Here is a 9313-nt window from a genome sequence, read left to right as displayed (position 1 = left end):
AAGTATCTCAAGCAGATATTGAAGAAATATGGCATGGAAGATGCAAAACCAGTATGTACCCCCATGGTTACAGGATGCAGTCTCAGTGCAAATGATGAATCAGCAGCAGTGCATCAGCCAACCTATAGATCTGTGATTGGAAGTCTACTTTATTTGACAGGTACCCGACCAGACATCATGCATGTAGTGGGAATAGTTGGAAGATTTTAGCAAATCCAAAGGAAACTCATCTTCAGGCAGTGAAGATAATTTTCAAGTATCTTCAAGGAACTCAAAACTATGGCTTATGATATCCTAGAAATACAGATCTCACTCTTCATGCTTATACAGATGCAGATTGGGCTGGAAGCGTGGATGACAGAAAGAGAACAAGTGGTGTTGCATTCTTTATGGGTTCCAGATTAGTATCTTGGTTCATCAAGAAATAGAGTTCGATTGCTTTATCTACAACTGAAGCAGAATATGTGGCTGCTGCATCTTGCTACACTCAACTTTTTTGGATGATGCAGACCTTGCAGGATTTTCAAATCACTTGTACACCACCTATCTCCATCTTATGTGATAATACAAGTGCAATCAACATTTCAAAGAACCCAGTCATGCATTCAAAGACCAAACACATACCGATCAAGTATCACTTTCTCTGGGAACAAGTGTTGGAACAAAAGGTCAAATTGGAGTATGTTCCTTCTAAGGAACAAGTTGCTGATATACTCACCAAACCATTGCCCAGGGAGACCTTTGAATATCTCAGGAAAAAGCTGGGGGTAGTTGACACATCATCTTGTTGTTGAATCTCATCTGTTTCAGAGATTGTTGGTTATACGTGAGTTTCATATGGGGTATACGCGTACATTTGCTGGGTTATGGATTGGTCGAAGATCGAATGGCACAGGTTCAGGGGGAGCATATATTCTTCTAATAATGCATTGTTGGCATTATGGTAGAAGATCTTGGAGGAGAAAGTACAGAAGGAGAACATGGATGCTGATCTGAATATTGCTGCTAATATGTCTCTATCTCTTTTGTCAAAGTCATGTATGGTGTATGGTAGATTATGGTTCTTCTTGAAGAATTTTTCTTTTGCAGATCTGGTCTATAGTCAGGGGGAGCTCATTCAGAAATTTCAGCAGGCACTCAGGGGGAGTATGGACAACAAAGGAAGAGAATATCTTGGTTCGCCCTTTGCCCTTGATGTCAAAGGGGGAGAATGACTTTGAGGATCTTGGGGTTGCCATCAAGTCCAAAGGGGGAGATTGTTGGCATTATGATTCAGGTTTGGCGCTATGGCATAGGTGTTGTACTTGATGGCAACTCACTCAAGTGGCAAAACTCTGTTCAGGCTCTCAAAATGATGGAAAATAAGGGGTTCGCAGGTACACCGATCAAAAGGTGCGGACCTGCAGGTACGCCCACCAAGAAGTGCGGACATATCCGCAGGTGCTCCGTTCAGAAGGTGCGGACCCCAGTTCACTCACTCCAACGCAGAGAAGCGTGCACATGTGGGGTTTCTTATGTTTGGCCCTTGGAATTTAGTCCGTTGATCATGATCCTACAGTTTTGGTCCGTGGTATAGGATCTAAAGTATTGAACCCCGGTTTGGATCCCTTGTATTGGTTTTCAATGGTTTTGTCCCATGGTGTGAATAAGGGCTTGCCTATAAAAAGGAAAGGAGATCACTTGGCTAGACACTTGTGAAATTTGAATATCTTAAGATCTGAAATTTTGGGTAATCGGTTTTAAAATCTAGATCTAAATCAAGGTGCAATTTAAGGCGAATCTATTGATATGTCGTGATCTCTCGTGCGCATGATCAGATCTGTGGATCTGACTGTCTGTGGCACATTGGAGGACTGTTAATTTGACTCTATTCAGAGGTCTGCAGGCGATCCACAGTGCAGGTGCGGAGGTCCGCAACGCAGCAGAAGGCACAGGTGCGGGGGTCCACAGTGAAGCAGAAGGCGCTGGTGCGAACTACGCAGCACAGCAGAAGGCACAGTGCAGAGGTACGCAGAGGAACAGAAGGACCAGTGCGGAGGTACGCCGACAAGCAGAAAGTGAAGGTGCGGATCTGAGCAGAGGTACGCAGTGCATCAGAAGGAGTAGGTGCGGAGGTACGCAGAGTAGAAGAAGGACTAGGTGCGGATCTGCGCAGTTCAGGCACAGAAGAGCTGTGGATATCCGCAGGTTTATATTGGTGAAGTTGCAGACTTTTCTTGAAATATTTGTTGGCTGCCTTTTATCTATTGCTGCAGTGTTCTGGGTTTAGATTAATGGTATTGGTTTTCTGTTTACAGCATTCTGAGAAGTTGGGTGGTTCATTGGTTTGATTGTATAAGGAGATTGGTTGATTCATATGTACTTGATGATTATTTGATGTTCTTGGATCCAGTCTGAAAATTAATGAAACGTGGTCCTTAAAGAAGTAGAAGAGCTAAGGGGGGTTGTAGCTCCCTTCCAGGAGAGACTGGAAAACGAGAGAGGGTTGTACCTCTCTGCAAGTTGCAGCCTGCGTACTGGTAAAGGACTGCACCAGTACAAAATCATTGTAAAAGAAGTTTCTAATTGAAAGAAGATAGAGACATATTGCAGCAGGTGGTTTTCACCCACATTGGGTTTCCACCTTATATCTGGTGTTCTTTGGTGTGGCTATCTGTTTTTCCTTGTTCTTATTCATTATTATATGGTACTGACATACAAGTTAATGATCAATATTTGAAGAATAAATTAAAGTATAAATCTGGAAGGTATATTGAAAAGAATTTGATAATACTGATTCACCCCCCCCTCAGTATTATTTCCAACAGAATTTTACCAATCATTAAAACCCGTGCACATAGTAAATTATCAAGTAGTACCAGCATGTCAAACATCCATTTTTTTGAGGCAGTTATGAGGACATTGGAATAGAGATTTAAATCCTTTCTTTAGCAGCTATATCCAACAAATATGTGGTTGTCATAAGCCAAGTGGAAAAGTTTGAAATTTTCATTGTGTTTGTTTTCCAACCAAGCAAAATATATAAAAACAACCGAGCAACAAAGAGGCTAAACACTCTTTTTCATATTCCATAACAACCAAGCTTATTTCAAGAACTCAACAAATTCCTACTGATCTTCATGTGTATTATGCCTTAATGATGTCAAAGAGAAACTGTACCTCTTCATGTTTGAGTACAAATAATTTTAAGATTGTGTGAACCACAACATTTTTCTTCTTGTGGCACTGTACCCATTATTTCTTGGCTTCCATCAATGATATGAAAATGAGCATTTGTTTATGACACATAATCCAATCATTGCTCCATGTACCTTTTGATAATGTGCTACAAGTATATACCATGAAGTCAAGTTTTTCTATTTGTAAATTAATTCTTTTTCTCAAGAACATCATGTTCATGGACCATTAAAGAAAGCGCAGATTATTCTCACATGAAGGTCAGATTGTTCATCAAGGAAGCTTGAATTAATTTATATGTCAACAAGAAGAGAAAGTTTAAACAAGAGAGTGGTGAAAGCATAGAAGAACATCATTATGACCATGGAAAACAATGAAATGATTGCATGGACGACAACACTTTGTTGGTAAAGAATCAATCATAGCTTGTGGGATTGGTTGTGAAAGGGTATGACAAAACATAATTGGAGATAAATTGGAACTACATGTTTACAATAGCTTCTCATCCAAATTTCTAGAAGTATTAACAAATTGAAAATTTTAAGGCTAGTTTTACCTCAAGTTTACCTTTTGGAATTCGAGAAGATAACACGATCCGATGGCTGATTTGGTGTTGATTTGGCTTAGGTACTATGCTCCATGATGCATTAACCACCACTTTGACCTTGCTCCATAGAATGTATTTTTTCATGTAGCAGACTTGTTTTTCCAATTTCTCTCAAATCGTAAATTAGATTCTCTTGAAATTTTATGAGGTTGTTACCATTAATATTATGCATATTCTCACAAAAAATATCGGACAATGGGTGCACAAATATCGATAAAAATGAGAAAGGACTGTAGATGACGACGGCCAATTTATTGAAAAATACACACTAGAATTTCATGAAATTTTGTGTATTTATTTACCCTACCATGATGCATTTACCCTAGAGATTTCAGAATCAATAGAAACATAGTTTACAAGTTATGATCAAGTCAATTTCTGTCGTGTTTCACCCTTCACGCTATCCAATGTCGCAACAAAAACATATGCCACGAACTCATTTTAAGGCCAAATTGAGTGCTTCAAAAGGGGAATTGTGTATTTTTACTTTTTTACCTGAAACATACCTTTAGAATCCTATTTGGATGAAAAAAAAACATTGTTGTGAAAACATACTAAATTTTGTCTTGATGTGTGCACAGTGGTGAAAAATGAAAATATGCCTTAAAATCCCACTTGAAATGGCTTTTAAAATTACAATTTTTTTTGAAAATTTTCCCACATCTTAATTAGTTTATTACACTCTGAGAAAACTCAGTGTCTCAGTTTTTTGTTTGTTTGTTTGTTTGTTTTTTTTAATTTCTTCTCTAATTGCTTGAATTATGTGTGCCCAAACTGCCCTAAACAAGCTACTATAGCCAAAAATAATACTGAGAGGGGGGGGGGGGGTGAATCAATATTATCTAATTCTTTTAATGAACCTTCCTTATTTGATCTTTGAATTATATTTGCATGTCAGTACCATAAAATAATGTGCATGAACAAAGAAAACAGATAGTCACACCAAAGAACACAAGATGTAAGGTGGAAACCCAATGTGGGTGAAAACCACCTGCTGCAATATGTCTCTATCTTCTTTCAAATTAGAAACTTCTTTTACAATGGTTTTGTACTGGTGCAGTCCTTTACCAGTACGCAGGCTGCAACCTGCAGAGAGCTACAACTCTCTCTCGTTTTCCAGTCTCTCCTGGAAGGGAGCTACAACCCCCTACTTCTTTTCTTACAAGGACCACTTTTCATAAATTTTCAAACTGGATCCATAAGCATCAATTGATCATCAAGTATGAGAGAATCACCCAATCAACTGTAGTAACTAGATCAACAGTAATAGGACCAAACCCAGAACACAACAATGATAAACAAAGATTTTAAGAGAAGGAAGCACCCTGCTCCACTGCTAGCCTGCTTCCGGACTCACCCTGCTCAACTGCTAGCCTGCTTCCCGGACTCACCCTGCTCAACTGCTAGCCTGCTTCCCGGACTCACCCTGCTCAACTGCTATCCTGCGTCCTGGACGCACCTTGCTCAACTGATAACCTGCGTCCCTCGCTCTGAGTCTATTGAACTGCCTGCGTCCCGACGCACCTGAACCCTTCTACGCCTGCGTCCCGACGCACCTGAACCCTTCTGCGCCTGCGTCCCGACGCACCTGAACCCTTTTGCGCCTGCGTCCCGACGCACCTGAACCCTTCTGCGCCTGCGTCCCGACGCACCTGAACCCTTCTGCGCCTGCGTCCCAGCGCACCTGAACCCTTACTGCACCTGCGTCCCTCCGGGCATAAATGATTTCCAGACTTCAGAAGTAACCCAGACAGTCAGATCTATAGATCTAAACATGCGCCGAAGAGATCTCGGTCCATCAGTAGATTCGCCTTGTTTAGATCTAGACCAGATCTAGCCCTCATAAGATATTCAACCAAAACCATGCTTAAACCAAATGATCTCCTTTGCTTTATATAGGCAAGCTCCTCCTCAAATCATGGAACAATACCACGAGCCGACACCATAATAACACAATACCCTCGGCTAGATACCAAGAGTAAAACACAAGAAACCCCCACGTGAGCTTTTCTCTGCCTTGAAATGTGTGCACTGGGTGGACGCACCTCCTGAATGGCTGGCCTGCGTCTCTAGACGCGGTCCCTGCGAGGTGTACCTGCGGGTACGCACCTTCTGAACTGATATCCTGCGTCCTTCTTATTTTTCAATAAAATGAGAGCCTTGTCATGGGAGTTGCCATCAAGTACAACATCTGTAACATATAGACATACCAGAGAACATAATGCCAACATTAATTAGTTTATCACACTCTGAGAAAACTCAGTGTCTCAGTTTTTTTTTTTTTGTTTTTTGTTTGTTTGTTTGTTTGTTTTTTTTTAATTTCTTCTCTAATTGCTTGAATTATGTGTGCCCAAACTGCCCTAAACAAGTTACTATAGCCAAAAATTAGGCTGCTACAAAATAGCTGCAGAAAATGCAACTTTTTATAGTTGTTGCAGAAAATGTCAATCTATTTCGAAAGTTGTTTTATATAATTCTAATTGTTGATTTGGGTAGTGTGATGTATGTTGAAGTAGAAATAAGGAAACATGATGTATGTTTGACTGAAATAGACCCAATTTTATCACTTTTCTTGAAAAGGAAATGAATTACGAAGAGTTGTAGTTGTGCCATCATGTTGTTGTTGAATAAAAAAAGATGAACATGCTGCTACAATAAACTAATAAAATATACTGGTGCAGGCTGTTGTTGATTCCATAAAACCATATAGTCTTCATCAAAACCAAAATGAATGGTACAATTCTTACCATGCGAATGAATGTGCCAAAGTTGACCATGGAAAACAATCATTGGATTATCGATCACTAATGAAAATCATTAACCAATGTGAGACAACTCATCGATAATGTAAATGAGTGTCAAGGTACCTGAGTGCATCTTGATAGGGACTAATGAATGTGTTGAAGTTGAGTCACCTGCAAGATCTGACAATCAAGTGACATTGTTGTATTCCCATTGTTGTCAACGAGGAGGCTTGCCATTTATGTATGCAAGTTCCAAGGCACTTCAAATAATCTTTGATCTTGGTCCTAGATAAGGTGTTGAAGTCAATGGGAAAATATTTGTTGGAAGGTGGGCCTTAAGGAATTTGAAATCATCCAACTCAAGCATAGAACCAAAAATTATTGGAAGAACCATCATGACATTGCAAAACTTATTGTGAAATTTGCTCGCCAATTACCTGGTTTTCAAGCAAAGCTCATGTCCAATTGTGCTAGTAAACTAGTTTTCACAATAGGACTTATTTTTCTCTTTACCTTTTTTTTAATCCTATTCTATTTGAAAAAGAAAATATCGTTCAAGTTTAGGAATACTTCCAGTGGAACCATGTGCATAACAAGATGATATATAAACTCATATGAAAGTTTGAAATATACGCTTTGAAATGTACTAGTATATGAGAGACTAACTACCTTGATTGAGATGATGTCAAAAAATACTGAAGAATTGAAATTGAGATCCGATGACTTCCTTGAACCAAGATTCAATGTAATCTAATCTTCTTTGTCTTCTTGCTATCATGCCATGCAAGTATTCAGAGATGTGATCCCCATTCATAGAATCTGGTGATAGGAATGCAATAAACTTTTCAATCTTAGGTTCCAACAACTACCCTTCTTTAGCGGGCATCCATGATTCTTGGAACTTATTTGAATATTCTTCTTCCAATTGTTGTTCTTCAATGATAGCTGGAGAATCATTTAGAAATACCTCAACATTGTAAGTGGATTGAGGTGTTTTATTATTTGGGATATGAAATGGTTGTGCAGGTAGTTGAGTGGGAATGGATCTTTGGGGTGCTTGTTTGGTTGGTAATGAGAAAGGTTGAATTAAGGTCAACTGAGGGTGAAATTGATGTTGTGGTGGAGGTGAATGGTATGGATAACATTGATGTTGGTATTGATGATAGTGAGGAAAAGATTGAGGATATGGTGGATTTCCTCTATAAGGCCCTTGCCAACCTTGTTTTCAAGATTGTTTTGAGGCTGGGATTGAGTTGTCCAAGGTTTCTAGGGCACGCGTGTCTTCCAATTATTTTGAGATTGTTGTGCATAACCTTGAAATTTAGACTTAAGATCTTGCACCATACTAGGTTGATGAAGATGGCATGGTCTTCTTGGAGCTACATAATAGGATTTTTCCAGTGTTTGATTTTCTCCCTCGTAAACTAATTTTAACCATGGTAATGATGAGAACTATTTAGTAGTATGTGATCCTCTACAAATTTCACAAATTTTAATGTTATCAAGTGGACATTAATGCAAATAATATTTCTTTCTACATTTAGGGAAAAATATAAATGAAGCAACATTCTCAACCTTTTGCTTGTTTTACATTCTTAGCATATCAATTTGTTCATTTAAATTAACAAGAATGTCTATCAAAGTGTTAAGTTCAATTTGACTTACCAATCCTGATGTCAACTTACTTACTCTTGCCATAACTGGATCTTAAGGGGATCTTCCATACTTTGTTTTTCCTCTTGATATTTTCTTGCACAATTCACAAATCTCTTGAAATGAAAATTGAGAGACATCTCCTTTGCCCATCATGTTAAGAAGATCAATCCATTCATCCCTTATAGCTTTTAGTAGGAGAGTTTTTAATGTGTTTAATCCTAAATCATGCAATTTAGGTCTTTTGACATTATAAGTAAATATCTCCACTAAATCTTCTAGGCTTTCATCCTCTTTTTGGTTCATCTTAAAGACTTCATTTATAAGGTCATGGTGTATGCAATAATCTTTATATTTTTCCAAAAATACTCTTTTCATGTTATCTCATGTCCTTATAGAATTTTTTCCTAAATTCATGAACCATCTAAAGCTTTATCCTTCAAAGTTGCCGAAAAAAATTCAATTTGTGTGTGTAATGAGTAGCCATAAGATCTAAAAAGTATTTCAAATTCGAAAAGAAAGGTTTCCAAGTCTTTTGATCTCATACCTTTGAAGTTAGGAAGTACAAATGGAGGGATGTTTTTCATACGAACGTTGATATCAATTTATTGAATGGGAAATCCAAAAGGATCTTCCTCATTGTCATCATCTCCAAAGATTTCTTCTGCCTCCTTTGTCACCTCTTCTTTTACCTGCAAAAATAGGAATTCATGACGTGGAAGGTGATGTGGCTCTTACTGGACCACATGATATAGTTGGGGTGGTAAGTGATTGAAGTCTTTTTTATTTATTTTTAATGAATCTACCTCTAGGATGTACTAAAATGAAATTATTTTTTGCAACTAAGAATGAGATGCAATTTAAAGCTAACACCTATATATACTTCCGAGGAAGTGGCACCAAAATGTTGGGTAATTTAATTGATTGTTAAATTACTCTTCATTAATTGTCAAACCCAACGTTCATGAATTTGTGAAGCATACTTGCACTATATGTGCTAGGCAATTGGCTTTAAATCTAAATTCTAAATAGAAGAGAGTATCCCATTGAATTGATTTCAAAATGAAAGTTGTAATCTATTTTTGTGATTTTTGTAAGCACATGCATATGTTCTTTCTCAAAGACCAAAATT

The sequence above is a fragment of the Pinus tabuliformis genome, chromosome 3_2, assembly GCF_031772625.1.
Source record: "Pinus tabuliformis cultivar Carrire ecotype Pingquan chromosome 3_2, CPIR1, whole genome shotgun sequence".
Taxonomy (NCBI): Eukaryota; Viridiplantae; Streptophyta; class Pinopsida; order Pinales; family Pinaceae; genus Pinus; species Pinus tabuliformis.
Note: the sequence above shows the minus strand (reverse complement) of the source record.